Below are 24,121 nucleotides of genomic sequence, written 5' to 3'. Positions count from 1 at the left end.
AAACAGGAGCACAACAAATTTTAGATATAACATAAATACAAAGATGCAGTAGAAATAACACTTCATTTCATTAATGTCAAATACTGAAATATGCTTACAAATAGAATGGAAATAAGACTAGCTCTAGCGATAGTAGCTTATCTCTTAGAAGAGATGTGGTGGCTACATGCCTCTGAACTATGTTACACTGAGGCTCAAGGGCCTATTTATTATTGAAAAACATGAGAAAACCCTAAAAAACCAAAAACCTAACCCTACGAAATGAAACACCAAGAGTTTATGGGCCCCGTTGGGGTTAGTTGGGCAGCCAACTTCCTAGGGTCGTAACTTAGTCATATTATCTCTATTTGGCATGTACGATACCTTATTGGAAAGGTATCTCCTAAAACTACAATTTTTATCATAGGCACTCGCCCATGGCCATGGGCCTGCACCAAACCTAAAAAAAATGCCATTTAGGGTGTAAAAAATGCTCTAGAAGTTCAGGACCCAAAAAAATGCTAAAAATAGTAAATGCTAAAATAAACAAGGAAACAATGGAAACTAACTAGAGGTATAGGTGGAATAGGTGGGTGGCCACCAATATCCACCTGGATCATTCCTCCCCCCTTAGGAAGCAATGGTCCCCATTATGTGCAGAGCCTCCGTGAGGTGAGGAAATTTCTATTGAACCTGGTCTTTGGTGAGCCACTTGCCTTGATTCAAGAGTTGACTAGATTTGACAACCCGATATAGTTGGATCTTCTGCTGGTGAGTGTCATTGGCATATGTGTCCATAATATGATCAGTTGTGGCCTATTCCATGTTGTCTGGATTTAACTCTGTTGGTGTGCGATGTTCTGCAATGTCTGATGTGTCCAGTAATGGCAGGAAGTATGGTCGAAGGTAGTCCACATTGAACACTAGGTGCAGACCAAGGAATTGGGGAATGCTAAGCTCAAAAGAATTGTCTCCCATAGCCTTGGTAATGGTGTAGGGACCATATCGAAGTGGTCTGAGCTTTTGATGGGCTTCGGTAAGGCGTTCTTTCTACAAATGCAACTAGACTTTGTCACCTGCCTAAAACTTGTGTGGCACCCAATGTTGATCATGTCGTTACTTGTACTTGGAATTTGACTTCTCCAGGATGTCGTGAAGCTAATGATAGATGTGTCAGATGTGTTCAATAAATTTAGTCGCTTTATCCACTTCGAACGAGACATGTGTGGATTTTGTTTATGTAACCGCCTGAGGCATGGCAACATTAATCAAACACAACAGTTGAAAATCTAGACCCACTTGAAAGGGCCTGCAACCAGTCAAGCCATGGAGAGATCTATTATAACTGTGATACACATATGGAAGACTTTCATCCTAGGTTCGAGGATTCTTAGAGTTCTACATGTAGAGTATGTGCACTATCATCCTGTTGACAAGCTCCATCTGGCCATCAGTCTAGGGATGAAAGGCAGTTGACTTGGTGAGCTTGGTCTCCAATAGTGTCGAAAGGCTTGAATAGAATGTGCTCAGGAGCCTGCTAACCCAATCTAATATAATGGTATGCAGGATCCCAAAGTGTACCCATACTCGTTCAAAGAAGAGTTTGGTAGTGCCCTCTGTTGTGATACTCTTCTTACAGGCTGCAATATAGCCATATTAGAAAGTCTATCCACAACCACAAATACACAGTCATTACCATGTTTGGTAGAAGGGAGGCTAGACATATAGCCCATGGAGATGGATTCCCTTGGCTCTCTAGGAGTAGGCAGAGGAGTGTACATGCCCTACTTCTTGATGGATGGCTTGGCGATGGCATAGACAGTGCATGATCTGATATATTTCCAAACATCCAGTTGGAGTTTGGACCAATAGAAGTACTTTTTAGTACAACCACAATTTTCTCCATCCCAAAGTGTCCTGCAATCCAACTATAGTGTACTTCCCAAATTAGTTTGGAACACTTTCTTGTAGGAACAAAAATGTGGCCCATGTAGCTTCATAATGCATCCTAGAGGTGGAAATCAGGAACTTGCTTCCCAACCAGAGGTCTCATGACCACAAGAGTTGATAACAATAGTGAGTGATGCAACTTGGGGCTGATTTAGGCAATCTAAAACATGATTGGTACTGCCCTTTTTGTATTTAATATTCAAGTGGAATTGTTGTTGATATGTAGACCACTTCTAATGGAAATCGTTCTACAACTTCCCTTGTTTCTGTATAAACTGAAGAGGTCGGTGATCAGTGTGGATGACCGTCTCCTTCCCTACAATGTAGTGCTTCTATTGTCGACAAGCCTGCACAATGAAATACATTTGTTTATGATAGATGAGGTACTTCTGAATTGTATCAGAAAGTGTCTCACTATGATAGGCCACTAGATACCGTGTTGGGTGAGGACTACACCAATAGCATAATTTGAGGTGTATGTCTCGATTTCAAATGGTTGTTGCAAGTATGGCAGTGTGAGTACTGGTGCAGAGCAGAGGCAACATTTCAACTCAACGAACACCTTCTGTTCGGACTCAGACCAAGAAAACATTTCTCTTTTCCTGCCCTTAGTAATCTCACTCAAAGACCAAGTGATATGGGAGAATGCCAACACAAACCTCAAATAAAAATTTGCAAGGCCCAAAAAGTTGTGAAGCCCCATTAGAGTGGTTGGTGTTGATCAATCCTGAATGACTTGGACCCTGGTCGGTTCCACATGCACGCCACACTCATCTATGATGTACGCCAAGTATTGGAACTGACTCCTGCCAAAGGTTCATTTCTCCAAGTTGGCAAATAATTTGTGCTGCTGAAGGGTTTGAAGGACCTGTCGAATGTGTTGCAAGTGTTCTTCTCAACTCTTGTTGAAGATGAGGATGTCATCCAAACAAAGCACTACAAATGAGTTGGTGAAGAGCTGCAAGATGTCATCCATTAGTCTCATAAAAGTAGCGGGGGCATTTTTCAACTCGAAGGCTATAACCAAACATTCAAAAAGGCCTTCCTTGGATTTAAAGGTAGTCTTCCATACATTTTGGGCTCTATTGGAACCTGGTTATAACTAGACTTCAGGTTGATATTTCTAAAATACCTGCCCCCCTTGAGTTGGTCTAGTAGGTCATTAATGCATGGTATTGGATACCTATTCCTGACAGTGATCTTTCTCAATGCCTAGTAATTAATGTAGAGCCTCCAGGTTCTGTCCTTCTTCTATACCAGTACAATTAGGCTCCCACAAGGGGAGGAACTTGGTCAGATGTGCCGCTTTTACATAAACCCCTGAGTTTTTGCTTGATCTCTTCATTTTCTAGAATGGAGCGGTGATATATTAGCCCATTGGGTAGAGGTCCTCTAGGAGTCAGATCGGTTGAATGCTTGACCTAATAATGCAAGGCTACCCATGTGGGTGAGGAGAAGATGTCCCTGTATTCTTCCACAACCGTATCCATCTACTTGTACTGCTTGGAGGACCCCTTCTCGAGGGCCATGGACATGGCTACAACCTTATGCTTACTCTGAGAGCGAATCAGAAAAAAAACAAATTACTAGTCCGGGGGATGACCTTACTGCATTACTTAGCAGAGATCAAAGAGATGGTGATATGTGGGGCTACCTCTAGTATCCTGTATAAATTAGTACCCAAGGAAATAATAATGGAGTAAGATCTAGACTCATATACATCATACCACTTCCATAAGTATGGTTGTCCTAATAATACATCACAAACATCAATAGGAGAAACATCACACAATACCTCATCTATGAAGGGCTTGATGTTGTAGGAAGGTGACACTATTGGATGATGCAAAGATCTCGTCCTTTGTGAAGCCACCCGATGGTTTATGGATGTAGAGTTGTTGTAGTCGATAGGCTCAACTGCTTCATGACCTCTACTGAAATGAGGTTATTTTGGCTCCCGCTATTGACAATGAACTGTAGTCGTGAAACCTTCACCCACCTCTGTGAGTGGAATAGGCACTCCCCCTCTTCTAGATCTTGGCGGTGGCCACAATGGCACTACGCTCGGTATCGATGATCTGCCTCCCTTTGACATTCCCCTTGTTAGGTTTTGACTCGCAGTCGGAACATGTGTTGAACTCAAGAGCCGTCAGCTTGGCCTCCAGTGACTGCTTGGCCTAACACTCACTTGCATTGTGAGTGGAGATCTTATGGAACTCACACCACTTTCCTGTGTCCTTATTTGTCTTCGTGGTGTTGCAATTTTCTTGTGCTTTCAACGGGTTATTCTAGGTCACCCTGCCTTTTCTTTGCCCTTTGCTTTATGGTTTGGGGGCACCTTTCCCTTGCTTTGGATTAGCATATCCAAAGTCTCGCTATTTCCTCTTAAGCTTCTACTCATTATTGATAATGTATCGATACACTGTGCCCAGCGAGGAGATGTCTAAGAACTCCATCTCATCCTTGATGTACCTATGTAGGCAGCCGTGGTACTTGAGTACCATATGTTTCTCAGAATCCTTGATACCCAACTTCGTGCAAAGGGTATGAAAAAATTGGTAAACTTTGGCACGTCTTAGTCCCTTCCCTATCGTAGTGTGGTCCACTTTATGTATTTATCCTCATAGCTCCCGATATGGTAGTACTGCTCTTTGATGGTGTCCCGGAATGAATCCCAAGTGGGTGCAACCAAAAATAGTGAGGGCGTACTTTCATCCTTCTACTCACAATAGCTTTCCCACCAGTTCTCGATGTGGGTGGTGGCTTTGAGAAGAGAAAAAGTAAAATTTTCACGTCAGGAAAAATGATGAACATAAAAATATCCTTGTAACAAATTTAACCATTTATCTACAAGTCTGTAGCTATCTGACCCTCAAATATGGGAATGTCAAATTTATCTTGTACCTTAAAGGGTGTGGCGCTTCTAGAGTAGCTACTGGAAGTATATGTGTCACCTCTGGGTAGACGCTAAATGGTCTGGGCAAAGTTTTCCATTGTTGTGTTCCTTTGTCACTCAAGGGATTCTTCAAGCAAGATTTTTTTTAGGATCTCCTGCTCCCTTGTCTTTATTTTGTTTTGCCATGGGAGGCTGTCGAGATTTGCGAGGTTGGTATTGCAAAGGTTTGACAAGTTCAAGCCCTAAATCGTTATATCCTAACCTCGTTGGGGGCATGCAAAGAAAGATAGAGAAAGAGCATATGGCTCTGATACCACTAATCCAAATTTAAACAGGAATGCAACAAATTACAGATATAACCATCATTACAAAGATGCAGAAAAAATAACACTTCATTTCATTAATGTTAAATACTAAAATATGGTTACAAACATAATGGAAATAAGACTAACGCGGGCGATGGTAGCTTATCTCTGACAAGAGATGTGGTCGCTCAAGGGAATATTTATTATTGAAAAACATGAGAAAACCCTAAACAACCAAAACCCTAACTCCAGGAGATGAAACACCAAGATTTTATGGGCTTCGTTGGGGTTAGTTCGGAAACCAACTTCCCAGGGTCGTAACTTGGTCATATTATCTCCGTTTGACGAGTACGATACCATATTGGAAAGGCCTCTTTGAGTACTACAGGTTTTTCCAAAGGCCCTTACCTATGGCCATGGGCCTACATCAGACCTCAAAAGAATGTCGTTTAGGGGGTCAAAATTGATTTGGAAGTTAAAGACCTAAAAAATTGCTAAAAATAGGAAATGATGAAATAAACAAGGAAACAATTGAAACGAATTGGAGGTCTAGGTGGAATAGGTGGGTGACCACCAGTATCCACCTAGATCAAAGAGAGTGATAAATCAATGAATGTAAATTTTAATAATTGTTTGTTTAGGGATATAGAGTGTAAACTGACTGATAAATATAGAACGGTTTCACTGCTCCTGATTTAAGATAGGAAACAAACTAGGACTTGTGTATTTGTCAATTAAGATTGAGATTGATTGATTAGGGACCAGACCATTTTAAAAATTTACCAGATCTATTTTGTCAAGATTTTATAGTTACTCATTTATTTGTATTGCTCACAATTGCTATAAATCCTTTTGTTGTTGCAAGGCATAGAAAACCTGCATGGTTCACAAGGGGAAGTTCAACAAGAATTTTAAAAGCCAACTTGAGTTCCATGTTATTCATTGATTTCTATAAAGGGGTTTAGGAAATTGGCCATTGAAAGTTCATAGTGTTTAATAATTTCAAAACCATCATGTGTTCTTGCAGTGGTGCGTAACGAGTAATCAATTGTGGTGTTTTGATATTAAAATCATGGGTTTGTCTAATCTATGGCGCATAAATTTAGCACATTGCTTTTTTATTGTTTTGTGGATTTCTTGAAATTTGGCGCCCATCCTCTCAGTGACATTTTGTAATTTTACAAAATGCCATGGAAAAAATTTTGTCCATACATAACTATTATATTATGTCAATATATAAGACACTATATATAGTTGTTGATGAATTTTCCAAATTCTACATTCATTGGTATGTTTTTTTATTCAATGTTTGTGGAAAATTTCAGGTCTGCATCTATGTGAATTTAAAATAAATTTCTTTACATATGTTCAGTGAACCCTAAATCAAATTAATTTTTTATTTGTTATTGGTATGTTCTTTATTTAAAATTTAAATGGAAAATTCAAGAATATGTATTGATATGACCCATTAGTTAAACCAAATCTAACCACCATCATATTCTTATGGAAGACGTATTTACAATGTTGAAATGCACAAATATGCTTTGCATCTACTTAGGTATTATGACCAAAGATTCAGAATCCATATTGATTTTTGGTATTTCCTCTTAAATATGATTATGTGTCATTGTAGCCAGGGAACAACTTCTTTCTTATTGAAAAAGACTATCCATGAGAATACAACTGCAATTATTCAAGAGTTGCATGAGTAGCTCAAGGATCTACCTCACAATAAATTGACTCGGAAATTAATGCATTTTGGTTGTTGTCTTAGGGGTACAAGGGAATATTTGAAAAAGTGTCACTCTAATCTAACCAACATGATTACGTAATTGGGCTTCCCAATATTTTATTTTACATTGAGTGGTCCTGACACTAAGTGGCCTAACTTACATTGTCTTATGCCTTTAGTGACATGTTGACATCCACGAAATGAACATGCAAAAAATATTGTGAATGTTATTCAGTATCCATACATAGTTTCTATTTACATGCTCCAAATATTGAATTTCATGAATTGGTTCTTGAGAAGTATTTGGGAGGTAAAGAATTCTGGTATAGTTTCGTGGTCGTTCCTTTTGATGTATTGACCACGGGCTTGGAATGATGCCTATGTTGTTTTGGTTGGATTTTATATGCTAACTATAATTTAAATTTTGTATGGTAGGTATGAGTGGTAGCACAGGGGTTCTGTGCACATCCATGGTTTCTTGTGGCTTCCAGGAGCTTCAAATATGGAAACACTAGATTGGACCAACTGTATGGATGTTGATGAAGCCAAGTCCTACTTTTAAAAATATGTAACATTGTTAAATACACGTGACATAATCCATTGCAATGTGTTGGTTCCTCAAAGTGTTAATGACAACCCATGCCTTTTGAAAACCTCACATACTTTTTCATGCAATCCAAATGAATATTAGGAGCATTTAGTCAAAAGAGTGCAAAGAAACAAAATGTAGTGTTGATTCATGTTTACAGAAAAATGGATCTATCCTTTCATGCCATTGAGATGCTCCATGGTAGGTGTGTTTCGAGTCTGCAATGTACATAGATGAAAAAGGGGGGAAGAAATATGAAGCAACATAGAATGATGATCGTTTGATTGTGCACAATGTAGACCTTCTCACTATGTGGCGAGCAAATGTCGATTGTTAAACAATTGTTTATTGACATGCAATATTGAAATATATTGCAAAATATGCCTCGAAGATAGAAAGAAGGTCTGAAAGTTATCATGACATGTTGACAAGGGTTGCAAGTGCAAGTGGATCTAACCCTCCTTCCTTGTCTTCATATGGAAGGTTTCTTGTAGAGACGCTTATTGCGGGAGACATTGGTGTGCAAGAAACATGCCATATGCTGCTAAAGCTACCTCTTGTTGTGTGAAGTCACAAATTTGTTGCATTGAATGTTGGCAAGAAAGTGTTGCAAATACAATGGGTGCAATCTGACGAAATTTCATGTGAGAACATTTTTTCTAGCTACATCAAAATCGCCCCCATTTTTTGGAGCATTTGTGTTTAATAGAAACAACAAGATCATGGAGATATGATGGAAATCATAAACAAGAGTTGTGGAGACTATGTAATGTGCATGCTATTTCTTTTGTGTGGACAAGTTTCTATGTTATTCTGAACAAGGGGTAAAATGAGTTTGAAACATTTGGCTAGAATGAGTTGCTTTTGTACAAGATGTTTTGTGACATTGCTTTAGATATAGGAAATTCAAGCGAAATTATCATTGATAATTGGAGGAGTTTATGATATGATGTGTGGCATGTTGATCGAGGTCGTTTTCCAAATGAGAGTAATGAGGAGGATGTTGAGATCCTTGTTGATAGAGATTCTAAGGAGTTCCAGGTTGTTTCCCAGCATAGAAAATTTTAGGGGCGAATGTTCGCCCTTTGGCGAAATTAAGGGGTTTTAAATTTTTAGTGGGTGAATATTTTGTATCATAGCACATTTTTACAAATCACCTAAAATAGCCCACCTTATTTTAAGGGAGAGGGTAGAAAAGGTAAATTTAGCCCTTGAAACTAGGAGTTACAACCTTCCATTTGCCCATTTTCAAGAATAGGTTTTATTTAAGTGAATCCTATGGGCCAAATACCATATTTATAAAAGAGGTACATGGTAAATTAATAAAAATATAAATAAATGAGAGGTATGGTAAATAAATAAAACATTTTTTATATTTACTCCATAAGTCACCTTATATACATGCAAGGGTGTAAACAAATAAAAATATAAGTAAAGTGGAGGTATGATAAATAAATAAAACGTCTTTTTATATTTACTCAAAAGGTATGGTAAATAAATAAAAATATAAATAAACTAGACGTAAGGTAAATAAATAAAACCTCTTTTTAGGCTCAAGAAAGAGGTTTTATTTAAGTGAATCCTATGGGCCAAATACCATATTTGTAGAAGAGGTATGGTAAATTAATAAAAATATAAATAAACGAGAGGTATGGTAAACAAATAAAACATTTTTTTATATTTACTCCATAAGTCACCTTATATTTACGAACACTCAAAAAATGCGTTATATTTAGGTGAAACCTATGGGCAAAATACTATGGGACAAATACCATGGACTAGATTGTTATTAATACCATGCAAAAAAACATTATTAACCCTAATATTAGTATTAATAAAAATAAAAGTGGCACATGGTATTGACCCATGGTATTCACCAAAATGGCACATGGTATTGACCCATGGTATTCACCTGGAATGTAACCTATTTAAATGGGGGAATTAAACCAACATAGATCCATATTTACTCTGGATCTACTAATCCCCGAGAGGTATCAAATATCGTGATATGTAAACTAGCATAGAGTGAAAAAATATTTGATCCCTCTCGAGGCTTGGTGGATCAAGAGTAAAAATGGATGTTGTAATTTAATGTATGTTAAACATTTTAGCTTGGTTAAAATAAAAAATAAAATAAAATTCAACTATTAATTTTATTAATTTTTATAAATTACTAATAGTAATTTTTAAGCTCCAGGTTTATGATAACCCATGGTATTGACCCATGGTAATACCATGGTATTAATGTGAGCATAGACTATTTAAAGGGGAAATTCTATCATCTTAGATCCATTTTAATTCTTGGTCTACCAAGTGCTCAGAGGGATAAATAGATTTCATCCCCCTAAGAGTGGTAGATGTCCAGTTAAGATGTATATATGTTGGTTTTTATGATAATGAAGATATTAAATAGACTTAGGAAATTATATTGTAGAAACATCTTAAGGTGAATGGTTAAAGCATAGACATTGGACAAGTATATTTGTATACTCCTGTTTTAAACTGAAACAAATCCAGGGCTAAAAGGAATTGATTGATTGCACTAGTCATCCTTCTATAACTTTCCAACATATGCTGGAGTAAACAGATTGTAATTTGGGTAATTTTTCTAACTGCAAACAGGAACATACTTGTGTATTGGCAGGGTGGTTACGAGGTCCCTAGAAGTGATCAATTTGAATTTTTCTTGGTTTTATATATAGTATTAGGTTTTTTTCTCATGCTTTCTGTGAATGACACGGGTGAATTTTATCCTACACCCACTAGGTTATCGATATGTAATTTCAGTAATTTTGATTCCAAAAGATATTTTAAAGAAATGCAATGATTTCATTTGTGTATTCAATAAACACAATATTCTAATGGAATTCTGCATTTGTGGTTTACCTATATAGATTCCATGGATAAGTGTTAGTGGTGTGACATCAATTGTCCTCAAGCAGTGGCTTTAGTTTTACTCTTTTTGGAAGCAAATATTTTATTCCAACATTTTTGAGTTCCATGAAAAATTTGAAAGTCATAATAGTATTCAATTATGGGTCTAAGAGAGACATAATATTCAATTATGGTTTAAAGAGATCCACACTGAATGATCTATCGGACTTATCTTCACTTAGTTTAAGACTATTCACTTGGAGAGCTTGCATGTGCCCCCACTTCAAGAGCATAGTAAAGTCATGTAGAACTTAGAGAAGCTATCTTTAAGCTTTTAGTGAAGAATGGAAAAATGTCTGGGTTCAATAACAACCAGTCGAGCATTAAGCTTCCAATAATGCTAGATTTTAACCTGGAGCACTTCTGTGATTTGGAGGAGATGCCCCCTCGTATTTGTGACACATCTTCAGTTGTGAATTGGACTATTACTAACTGTCATTTCCTTCGAAAGTTACCTGATGACTTGGGGAACCTCAACTCTTTAAGAATGTTAAGGAAGGAAAAAAAGTACATTATGCTAAGTTCTCTTATGCTTTTCAAGTTTTTCTTGGATATCGACAACGTTTCAGGTAGGAAAGTACATTCTGTTAATGAAAATTTGTCTTGATAGAAAGGCTCAATTTCAAATTCTAATGCTTTCAAAAAACATTGTATAACTGTAATGTTTCTAAAAGGAAAGCATATTTTTTCAATTTAAGTATCATGATTCCATATTCCAACTTATTTTTCAGTAACCCATTAGGCTTTGTAGCTTTGAATAAATCCATGTCTTTTGATAAGATCCTCTTCCAAATTAGAACGCAGTTTCCTTTTGGCAATAACCACACACAATGTCTTGATTTTGTTATTAAGAAAATAGAGGTTGTGAAACAAAATTGTGCCATACAAGGACTTGATTCATTGATTATGTATCAATTATGGCTCTTGATGTAACAATGTCTTGATTTTGTTGCTTGAAAATAGAGGTTATGCTTTACTATTTCACATAGTTTCTTACAATCTTTCCATAAGTATTGATTTGTAATCTTAGTCACTAAGGGATGACAGTAATGACAAAGGTAATATTCCATGGTTTGAAGTTACCCTCTTACTAAATATTTAAATATATCACCACAATTTAACTGTTAGTTGAAGGATTTGTATTTGATTTGTAAACAATTCATTGCTTGATTTATAGATTTTGATTTTTTCCCTTTTTTATTTTTTTCTCAGATTTGGTATGAGATATCTTCCAATATTTGGGTTCCCTAGTTTCCCCACCATAGCTATGAGGTTCAGATGCTATCATTAAATATTCTCAGAACGTTACATCTTTTCTAGTAAGTGTACTTTGAAACATTGTTGTTGCTTTTCCATGGTGTTAATGCAAATAAGCACTACAACTAGTGCCATTATTTAGATTAAGTGCCGAAATCTAGGTGGTCTTGTAATGATGGAGTGATTGTTTTCTAGCTACTAAGGCCATATGCATTTTTATCTCTTATGTTGTCCTGAGATATTCAAATTTAGAATAAGAATTGAAGTCTCGTTTCCACTGTAGATTGCAGTCAGTTTCTTGAACATAATATATAGTAGATTATATTTTACTAATCAATTGTGGATGTGATCCCTCGCAGGGAAGGAAATTCAAAGTGACTTTGATTTCACATTGATTTGTCAAAACATCCACACAGGAAAGGAGATTCAAAGTGACACTGATTTCACACTGATTTGTGAAAATGGAGGCAAGAGAAATGGAAACTTTGTATTCAACAATGCTCTTAATTTCATATGTACATGCACAGACATATTAGTAGAAAATATTGAAGGGTTGCCTCAGTAATATTTTCCATTCCACTACATTCTTTACAGCTTGTAAATAAATAACTCGGAACAATTCATTACACTACTTGTTATTCTTTATTAATCAATGGTTAAGATTTTGACATTGAACTGGCTAAGATTTTTCTTCCTTCTATGAAATTGTGTGTTCTATAATGCTTCTTTTCCATTCACTATGTATAGCATATAAAGTGTGTCTAATGGAGTAGGAAGATTGGAAAGTCTTGTGATCCTTGAACTATGTTACAAGGCAGAAACCCAATGGGGCGGGGTAGGTTCATCCCCACAAAGGGGTCACAAATACCAAAGTTGGTATTGGCTAGTGCCTTGAGATAGAAAATTTCCTTTACCCTTGTATTAACAGTGAACCCGGAGAGGATTCTAATATTATCTTTATAAGATTTATATTAGTTAATATTGATGAATAAAATTCATGAGACATGAGCTAGGATGTCCTTGCAAGGTGGTTGTTGATTATTGGAATCTATGATGGCCATTATGTCAGGCTAGGTGGTCGCACTCCCTTGATCGTGAGCACAATTGTGATCAAGATGGAAGACTTCATAGTCTGGATTGATTGTTTAGCAGTAATAATTAGTGGGCTCATTCACAAAAGCTTCTATTTCACTAATCCTTTTTATAGAGTTGTCAGATTCAATTTCCAAAGGTTTTAATTACACTATAGAGTTGAGTTCTGAGAGAGTTGTGATTCACAGTGTTAAGTATAGCAGCTATGACACTTGAATGAAGACAAGCATAGTAGATGTATCAGACTCTGTTATAAGCTTACCTGCATATTATAAGGGACTTGGTTGGCTTTTTTATAATTTTCTAAACAAGTTCCATTTCATGGAAATGTGAAAAAACAGTGATATTGCCACCATGTGGCTCTTGTCATATATGGTTTTATACTTTTTCAAAAAATTCTCTAAGAGTTCACAATGCTAAGATTCACTAGGACCTTACAAAGTTTTATTATTTAGTGAAAGACTCACCAAGATCTTACAAGATTTTATAATTGAGTAAAATATTCGCCATGCTTGGTGAGAGATTCGCCAAAAAATTATATATACATATTTTATTATTGATAAAATCGCCTTCCATTTTTCCTATATACCATGGAGATTCGCCCATTTATTATACATATAAATTTGGGGGGGGGGGGGGTCTTAAAATTTTCCCTGTTTCCCAGATTATTCCTCTGAACAATGTAACAATGTTCGACCTTAACAATCTTGGTAGAAGGGATTACGATATTGATTAGAATTGGAAAGAAAGAATTGTTCTAGATTAAATCGTGGAACATGCTATCCATTTTATAAAAGATGATCAGTCAATGGGTATTGTTAATGGTGACCCAATTGGGGAGACAATAGTACCACATTTATCTTTATCAAAGAAGCAACAAGTTGCTTTTGATATTGTTTTATGCCACTTTTTTTATGTTGAAAGGAATGATGTGTTGAAAATGATTATTCAAGGAACAAATGCAACTAGGAAGTCTTATGTTATTCAGTGTATTTTTCATGTTATTTCTTCTTCTACAATGGGTGGTAAAAGTCCATTGTTGTTGCTCGCTACCACCGACATTGTTTCTTTCAATATACATGGAAAGACAATACACTCAGCTTTAAAAATTCCTATAAAATATATGAAACCGCTGAGAGGGAAAGCCCCAACAACATTTGAAGAATAAATGAAGCACCTTCGTTATGTTTTGGTTGATGAGATGAGATTTATATGTTCAAGGTTGTTTATACAGATAGATGCAAATTTGTGAGAAGCCTTTCTTGAAAACAAGGACTCTCCTTTTGGTGGAAGGTTAATGATTCTTGTGGGTGACCTAGGCCAGATGCCTCCTCTCAAGGATAAGACTTTGTGTGCAGGGAGAACAATAATGAAAGTTTTATGGGAAATTGTCAATATTGTTGTCACTTTAGATAAAATCTTTAGGCAACAAGGAGATGATCCTAGACAATCGTCTTTTCAAAATATTTTAACCAATATCAAAAATGCAGAGCATACTCTGCATCATTGGGATCTTCTCATGTTAAGTGTTTATAGTTTCCTGCATCCATAGGAAAATAGTCTATTTGATTCTTCGGTTCACTTGTTTGCAATGAATAATTTGGTGAACCTGCACAATCGGAGGATGCTCAAATCATTGAACTACCCAATTGCAAGTGTGTTGCAGAGTGGACCAAAAGATAATAAATTGTTGAAAACGACAATGATGCGTTGGAGCAATGTTGGAGCATGAGGTGTTGTTATGTCGCAGATAGTGTGTCCTCTTGACATGTAATTTGTGGGTTAAAGTTGCAATAGTAAATGGTGTTCTTGGATATATTCAAGATATCTAATTTATGCCTAGTTTGAAGCCACCTGAACTTCCACTTTTTTCTATATTTATTTTTGAGAAGTACACAAGTGTTCCATCTGATATAAATTGTCTAAACATTGTGCCAATAAGACCAGTTGTTAGAGGGAATCTTAAACAAATGCCTTTAAAAATGGCATAGGTGTTTAGTATACAAAACTCACAAGGGATGACTTTGCGATGAGCCATTGTTGATATAGGAGATAGAGAGAGGTAGGGTTTTGAATTTACATCAATATCAAGAGTGAAATTGTTGGATGGTTTTCGGATTTCACCACTTTTTTTTTTACGTTTTGTTAAAATGAAAAATATTGCATATGTCACACTAAGGAAGAAAGAGTAAGAGTGGTTAAAGACAATATCATTCTAAAAAAAATTGTTTTTAATTACAATATTGTAAAAAAAATATTGTTGCACATGCTACTAGAAAATACATTTATTGGAAATAACTTTTGTTGAGATGGAGAAGAACTAGGTGCATTTTCGTTTCAATGTAAGGGTTCACATTCAAAAATATATGCAGTCGGAAAAAAAATATTTTTTTTTGTTTAATTAAAATATTATTAAAAGAACATTGTTGCATGTATTGCAAGAAAATACATTATCTTGAAATAAATTTTGTCGAGAATGAGAACAATTAGGTCGATTGTCATTTGAATGCTAGGGTTCACAATTGAAAATATATGCAGTCATAGAACACACAAGAATGTTCTTTGACAAAGAAGAGAAATTGTAAGATATGGTAACAAGTGTTCAAGAAAATATCACTATATGTAGCCAGAGTTAGACATGAATAAGGTGAAAAAAGGAGTAGGAAATACATGCACCAACAAAATAAATTTAAGACATGAAATCTGTGTCATAGCTAAATAGGTATTCAACACAAGGTTTTGTTTTTCAAAAAGCTTCCACTACAACAATTGATTGGGAAATGAAAATTAAATTTTGTTCCAATGATATATTTTCATGTGATGAAAGAAAAAAGATACTTGAAAAGATAGAGCTGATTAAAATATAAACAATTAAGTGCATTATAGTTTGAATAAGGGGGTTGAGAACCAAATAGATATGCAATCATATAACATAAAAAAAATTGCTTTGACAGAAAGAAACACACACCAATGTAAGAAGAAAAGTGTAGAATAAAATATCATTATATAAATACAAAGTTAGACATGAAAGAGGTAAACAAATGAATAGGAAATTATTGCACCAACAAAATAAATGTAAGACACGAAATGTGTGTCATAGCTAAATAGGAATTCAACTCTTGATTTTGTCTTTTAAAAGGCTTCCACTTCAACAATTGATTATGAAATGAAAATGAAAATGTTTTTCCAAAGATATATTTTCATATGATGAAAGAAAAAAGTTACTTGAAAAGAAGTTCTGATTAAAACATAATCAATTAAGTGCACTATAGTTTGAATAAGAGGGTAGACTATGAAATGCACATGCAATCACAAAACATAAAACAAATTGATTTGATAGAAAGAAACACATGAAAGGGTAAGATGACAAGTGTAGAACTGATCCAGGTGGATATTGGTGGCCACCCTCCTATTCCACCTAGACCCTCCAGTCAGTTTCATATGTTTCCTTAATTGTAGCAAAATTTACTATTTTTTACAATTTTTTGGGTCTTGAATTTCTGGAGCCATTTTGAGGCCCTAAATGACATTTTTTGGAAAAATAGATTTAATGATTGCTAAGGAAATCACATCAGTAACCATAGTTATCGGAAATATCTTTCCAACAAGGTATCATACGCGTCAAACGAAGATAGTATGACCAAGTTACAACCCCAGGAAGTTAGCTGCTCAACTAGCCCCAAGGGGGCCCATCAAATCTTGGTGTTACATCTCCTTCGGTTAGGGTTTTCTATTATTGTTCAATAATAAAAAAAGGCCCTTGAGCCTCATTGTAACTCAGTTCAGACTCTTGTAGTCCGCACATCTCTTCTCAAAGATAATCTACCATCACTCGAGCTATCTTATTTCCATTCTGTTTGTAAGCATAGTTCAATATTTTTATATTAATGAAATGAAGTGTTTTTCTACTGCATCTCTGTGTTCATGATTATATATGTAAGTTGTTGCATTCCTCTTTAAGTTCAGATCAATGTTGTCAGAGTGGTCTTCTCTTTCACTATTTTTCTTTGCATGTCCCCAATGAGGTTAGGGTATAAGGAGTTAGGGCTCGATCTGGTTGAACCATTGTAGGATCAACCTCACAAAACCTAACGACCTCCCATGGCCGAGGAAAAGAAAGAAGAGGTGGTAGGAGATCCTTTCAAAATGTTGCTCGAGGAAGCCCTCGAGCAACAGAGGGACATGATGATGGATAAATTTGCCCAAATCCTTCGAAAACTACCCATTGGCAATGCATCTTCATCGAATAGCCAATCTAGAGGTACCACTCCTTTTAAGGTACAAGTTAACTTCGATATTCCCATATTCAAAGGCCTAATAGATGTAGACGTCATAGATAAATGGTTAAATCTATTAAAAGGATATTTTTAAGTTCATGACTTTTCCAATCGAGAAAAGATTATGTTTTCACTTCTCAAAGTTGTCACACATGTCAAGGACTGATGGGAAATGTACTGTGAACAAAAGGACGAGAGTGAACACTTTATGTTTTCAGTTGCACCCACTTGGAATTATTTCCAAGACGTTGTCAAGGAACAATATTACCCTATTAGGAGCTATGAAGATAAATACATAAAGTGGACCACGCTACAGTATGGAAGGGACCAAGATGTGCCAGAGTTCACAAATACTTTCCATACCCTTCGCACGAAGCTGGGTATCAAGGATACTGAGTGACATTTGGTGCTCAAGTACCATGATTGTGTACATAAATACATCTAGGACGAGATGGAGTTCCTGGACATTTCCTTTCTTGGCAAGGCATATTAGTACGGTGTGAAGAATGAGAAGATGTTTAAACAGAAGAAGTGGGACTTTGGATCTGCGAAGCCAAAGCAAGGAAAAGGCACCCCCAAATCACAGAACAAGGTACCAAGCTGAGGCAAGGAAACCCAGGACAGCCCGTCGAAGCCGCAAGCAAAATAAAACACCACGAAGATGAAGAAGGACATGGGAAAATGGTGTGAGTTCCATAAGAGCTCCACTCACAATACAAGTAAGTGTTGGGCCAAGCATTCACTGGTGGTTGATCTGAAGGCTTCCAAATTAGATGCAGGTTTTGACTCTGAATCAAAACATGATAAGGGGATTGAATAAGGGAAGGATATCATTGATTTAGAGCCCAGTGCCACCGTGGCCACCACAAAGATCCAGAAAATTGAGCCTAAAGATCAATATGAGGGGGAATTCCTCTTCCACTCACAGATATGGGTGAAGGGTTCTTCGCTGTAGTTCATTTTCAACAGCAGGAGCCAAAAGAACCTAATTTCAGCAGAGGTCATGAAGCAGTTGGGCCTAAATATTACAACACATCCACAGTCGTACACCATTGGGTGGCTTCACCAAGGACGAGATCTTCATGTCAGCCAGCTATGTCGCCTTCTCTACAACATCAAGCCCTTCATGGATGAGGTGCTTTGTGACATTGATCCTCTTGAAGTTTGTGATGTATTGTTAGGATAACCATATTTGTGGAAGGGACATGTTGTATATCATTCTATACCTCGCTATATGATTATTACTTTGGCTAATAAGTTGTACAGGATACCAGAGGTAGCCCCACTTACCTCCATCTCTTTAATCACTTCAAAGCAATGTAGTAAGATCATTTCCTAGACCAGGAATTTTTTTTTCCTTATGATTCTCCCCCAAGGCAAGAAGAAAGTTATGGCCATGGCTTCTAGGTAGGGCTCCTCTACACAACAACAACATATGGACAAGGTCCTGGAGGAGTACAGGGATATTTTCACCTCATGCACATGGGTACCTCTGCACTGTCAAGTCAAGCACTCCATCGATCTGACCCCAGGTGCATCGCTGCCTAATGGATCGATCTCTCGATGCTTTATTCTAGAGAATGATGAGATCAAGAGGCAGATTCAAAAACTACTGCAGAAAGGGCACATCAGGTGAAGCTCATCACCATGTGGGAGCCTGATTGTATTGGTACAAAAGAAGGATGGGACCTGGAGGCTCTGTATTGACTATTGGGTTTTGCAAAAGATCACCGTCCGAAATAGGTAACCAATCCCGCGGATTGATGACCTTCTAGACCAACTCAAGGGGGCAAAATATTTCAACAAGATTGACTTGAAGTAAGGTTATCACTATGTGCCTATCGAACCCTCCGATGTGTGGAAGACTACATTCAAATCCAAGGAGGCCCTTTTCAAATTGTTGGTCATGCTGTTTGGTTTGAAGAACGCCCCTGCAACCTTCACGAGGCTGATGGAAGACATCTTACGACCCTTAACCAATACATTCATGGTGGTTTATTTAGATGACATCTTTATCTTTAGCTTGAGTTAGGAATATCACCTCCACCATATTCGACAAGTCCTTCAAACCCTTTGATAACAAAAGTTGTGTGCTAACTTGGAGAAATGCACCTTTGGCCTAAACCCAGGTTCAATAACTGGGGTACATCATTGATGAGTAGGGTGTACATGTGGACCCATCCAAGATACAAATAATTTAGGATTGGCTAGCGACAACCACTCTAACAAAGCTTCATAACTTTTTGGGTCTTGCCAATTTCTACCATAGTTCGTGCTGGGGTTCCCTCATATCACTTTGCCTTTAAGTCAAGTCACCAAGGGAGGAGCGAAATTTTTTTTCTCTTGGTCGGAAACCAAATAGTGAGCATTCTTCGAGTTGAATAATCACCTATGTTCTTCACTAGTGCTCACATTACCAGACCTGTAGCAACCATTTGAGATTGAGACAAATGCCTCCAACTATGTTATTGGTGTGGCTCTTACTCAACATGGCCATCCAGTGGCTTACCACAGTGATACACTTTTAGACACAGTATGAAAGTGCCCCACTTATGACCAAGAATTGTATTCCATTGTGTAGGTCTACCATCAATGGAAGGATTACATTCTAGGGAAGGAAATGGTCATCCACCCAGACCACAAACTTCTACATTTTATATAGACACAAGGGAGGTTGCAGAATGATCACCATCAGAAATGGTCCACCTATCTGCAATAGTTCGATTTGAACATTAAGTATAATAAGGATAACACCAATAATTTTGTTGATTTCCTCAACCAACCACTGTTCATGGTGCTAATCACTATGCTTCACTCCTGTGGGCAAGAGACATTAGGGTGGACGCATCTTTACAAGAGCGATCCAGAATTAGGCAACATATATCAGACACTCCTGGAAGTGAAGAAAGTTGGAAATTTTCACCTTCAGGATGCACTGTTATGCCACATGGGACACATATGTGTTCCAAGTTAGTTTGCCAAGATGATTTTGGAGGCGCACTACAGTCAATTCATTGGATATTTCATAGTAGAGAAAACAGTGGCAGTATTGCAGAAGTATTTTTATTGGTCGAAACTTTGTTAGGATGTTGAGAAGTACATTAGATCCTACATCACCTACGTCATTGCCAAACCAACCATCAAGAAGAAAGGCCTGTATACTCCTCTACCTATTCCTAGTCGGCCTTGGGAATCTATCTCCATGGATTATATGTCGGGCCTTCCTTATACTAAGCATGGAAACGATCATGTTTTCATGGTCATCGATAGATTTTATAAGATGGCTATCTTAGCATCCTGCAAGAAGAGTATCACAGCAGAGGCCACTACTAAGCTCTTCTTGATCCCACAGTCCATTATCTCATATCGGGACAAAAGATTCTTGAGTTCATTTTGGTCAAGTCTTTGGTCGATGCTGGTTACAAAACTTACTAAGTCCACGACCTTCCATCCCAAAATTGATGGCAAAACAGAGGTTGTCAACAGGATGATCGTACATGTTTTGCGCATGTACAACTAGAAGAATCCACGTGCATGGGATGAAAGTCTCCCCTATGTCCAACATGTCTACCTCAAATCTCTCCATAGCTCAACAGACCACAACCCCTTTTAGGTAGGGCTAGGATTTCAGCCATTATGCCCCATTGATGTGGCCATACCATTTGTAGCCACTCAGGTAGATTTGGTTCATGTGTAGTCTGAAGCTGAAGGGGCTAATAGATTCATTGAGCACATTAAACACATCCACCAATAGGTCCATGATATATTGGACAAAGCCAATTCTAAGTACAAGTAGTGCCATGATCAACATCAAGTGTTGCACAAGTTTTATGTGGGTGATAAAGTTTGGCTTCATTTGCAGAAGGAGCACCTTGCTGGATCCTAGCACAAGCTTTGCCCACTCTGATATGGTCCATACACCGTCACTAAGGCCGTTGGTGACAATGCCTTCTAGAGAAGCATCCTACCATTCTTTGATCTTCACCCAGTGTTCAATTTAGATCTCCTTCGACCATACTTTCCACCATTGTTGGACACATTTGGCATTGGAGAACAACTCACACCAATAGAGCTCAACCCAGACTGCATGGAATAGGCCACAACTGATTATATCATGGACACACATATCAAGAACACTCAGCAATAGAGGATACAGCTATATTGAGTTTTCAAAGGAGGCCAACTCCTTCACCAGGTCAAGTGGTTCACCAGGGACGAGGTTCAATAGAAATTTCTTCACCTCATGGAGGCTCTGCACACAATGGGGACCATTGCTTCCTAAGGGGGGAGGAATGATCCAGGTGGATATTGGTGGCCACCCTCTTATTTCACATAGACCCCCCTAGTTAGTTTCATCTGTATGCTAAATACTATTTTTGGTAGTTTTTCGGGTCTTGAACTTCCAGAGTTGTTTTGAGGCCCTAAACGACATTTTTTTGGCAAAATAGATTTAGTGATTTCTATGGAAATCACATCATAAGACGTATTTCTTAGAGAGATATTTCTAATGAGGTATCATACGCATCAAACAAAGATAATATGACCAGGTTATGACCTCGAGAAGTTGGCTGCCTAACTAACCCTAACAAGGCCCATAAACTCTTGGTGTTACACCTCCTCGGGTTAGGGTTTTGGCTGCTTAGGGTTTTCTCTTATTATTCAATAATAAAAATGCCCTTGAGCCTCATTATAACTCAGTTCAAAGACATGTAGCTGCCACATCTCTTCTCAAAGATAAGCTACCATCCCCTAAGCTATCTTATTTCCATTCTGTTTGTAAGCATAGTTCAATATTTTTCTATTAATGAAATGAAGTGTTTTTATGCTGCATCTTTGTGTTAATTATTATATCTATAAGTTTTTGTGTTCCTGTTTACGTTCGGATCAGTGGTGCCAGAGCGATCTGCTCTTTCCCTATTTTTCTTTGCATGTCCCCAACGAGGTCAGGGTATAAGGAATTAGGGATCAATATGGTTGAACATATGCTATAAAGTGTTAAGGAGAATATCCTAATATTGATCCAGGGACATATATGGATAAATTTGAGTTAGGTAGTAGATACATGCATTATTTGTTAATGCATACAATTGGGTAAGAGATACTACAAAGAGAAAAAAAAATACACAAAAAGAATTTATGCTCTAAATGGGAATGATTATCCACACTGTAGTTTGAATAAGAGACATCACTATGAAAAATATATGGAAACAAAGAACATATAATAATTTCCTTTGACAAGGGAAAAAAAGAAGTGTAACATATGCCAACAAGTGTTTAGGAGAATATCCTAATATTGAGCTAGACACATACATGGATAAAGTTAAGAGCTGGGTAGAAGATACATCCATTATTTGTTAAAGTGATGACAAGAGATCAATGTTTTAGGTCAATACAAATTCAAGTCTATCTTTTCTGCAGGAGAAAGTTATGCCTAATTGTTTTTTTTATTGGAAATATAAGCCTTGTTGCATAGATATGTTTGCATGAAATTGCAAACATAAGGAACTTGAAAAGAAACTATCTCAAAACATGAGTAGTTTGGTGCACCGTAGTTACAATAACATGGTTGAGTGCAAAATAAATATGCATGAACCAAGCAGAAAGAAATTTTCTTTGACAAAGGGCAAAAAATAGATTTCCATATCCTAAGGAGTATTTAAGAGAATGTGGAAATATTCTGCCTAGATATACATGAATAAAGTTAATAGTTGAGCGTGATATACATCCATTTAAAAATTAAAGAAATTAGTGGGAATGAATCCCATAGGTTAGTACACATCCAACTGGTAGTTTTTTTTTTTTGAAAAAAACTTTCACTTTATAAATTGCTTTCAAATTGATTTCAACAAGAAAACAAGGTGTATTATATGTGGAAAAATTGTCGAGCACATTATGGAAATATGGAACCATTGATAAAAATCATTAAACTTAAGAAGTAAAGATAATGTACATCCATTAAGAAATGAAAGTGATCAGAGGAACAAGATGCATTTAATTCCAAGTATCCATCTTCAAAAAGCTTTGACTCCAAAAAATACTTTGGAAACTAAAAGTCTTGGACATCATTATAATGGCAGAAGTGTCCTCAGACACGTAATTTTATTAATCAGGAAAAAACAATTACATATTGATTTTGCAAAAGTTGACACCCTAACAACAAAACACTCTTGCAATGAGATATTTATAAGCTAAAATGTCCTAACTACCTCTAATTGTGGATCACTAATTAAATAACAAGTGTCCACTTACAATAAATGCTATTCAAACAACTTGCTAACAAATCTCCTAAAATAGACCCTAAGATGCGACACATTTGTAGAGTCATATCTTGTTACAACAATATACTAATTCTAAATGTCTCCATTAAATAATTAAATATTCTAGAGTAAGAATTATTAATTTAATATCTTAAATTAATAATTATTTAATTCCAACTTTATAACCTATGATAATATTTTATTTTTGGATCATCTAACATTCCCCCCATGATCCAAAGATACATTAGAACAGATGCCAAGTTCATCCCTAAACTTAGTAAATTTTATTCTACCAAATGGTTTCATGAAAATGTCAGAGATCTGATCTTCAGAAGGACAATAAACTGGCTTGAGTACATCTTTGGCAATGAGAGATCTGATATGATGATACTTGGTGTCCACATGCTCTGTCTTTCAATGAAAAACTGGGTTCTTGGCAAGTTTGATGGCTGACTAACTGTGAATGAATAATGATGTAGCTTCTGCTTGAAAAATACCCAAGTCCTGCAAAATTCTGAGCGACCAAACAATTTCACATGCTGCTTCCCATGCTGAAATGTACTCTGCTTCTGATGAAGAAGTGGCCACTATAGCTTGTTTCTTACAACTCCAAGATACTGCTACTCACCCCATGTTTATTAAGTAACCTGATGTTGATGCTCAATCATCAATACTTCCAACAAAGTCGGCATCTGAATATCCACCAAGTACAAAGTTTTTTGTCTTTGTGTAAAGAAGACCAAAATCTTTTGTTCCTTGGATATATCAAAGAACTCTTTTGGCTGCTTTCCAGTGGTTGTCTTGTGGTTCCTACATAAAATTTAAAGAATACTGACTACATAAGATAAATCAG

This window comes from Pinus tabuliformis, chromosome 2_1 (assembly GCF_031772625.1).
Source record: "Pinus tabuliformis cultivar Carrire ecotype Pingquan chromosome 2_1, CPIR1, whole genome shotgun sequence".
NCBI lineage: Eukaryota > Viridiplantae > Streptophyta > Pinopsida > Pinales > Pinaceae > Pinus > Pinus tabuliformis.
Note: the sequence above shows the minus strand (reverse complement) of the source record.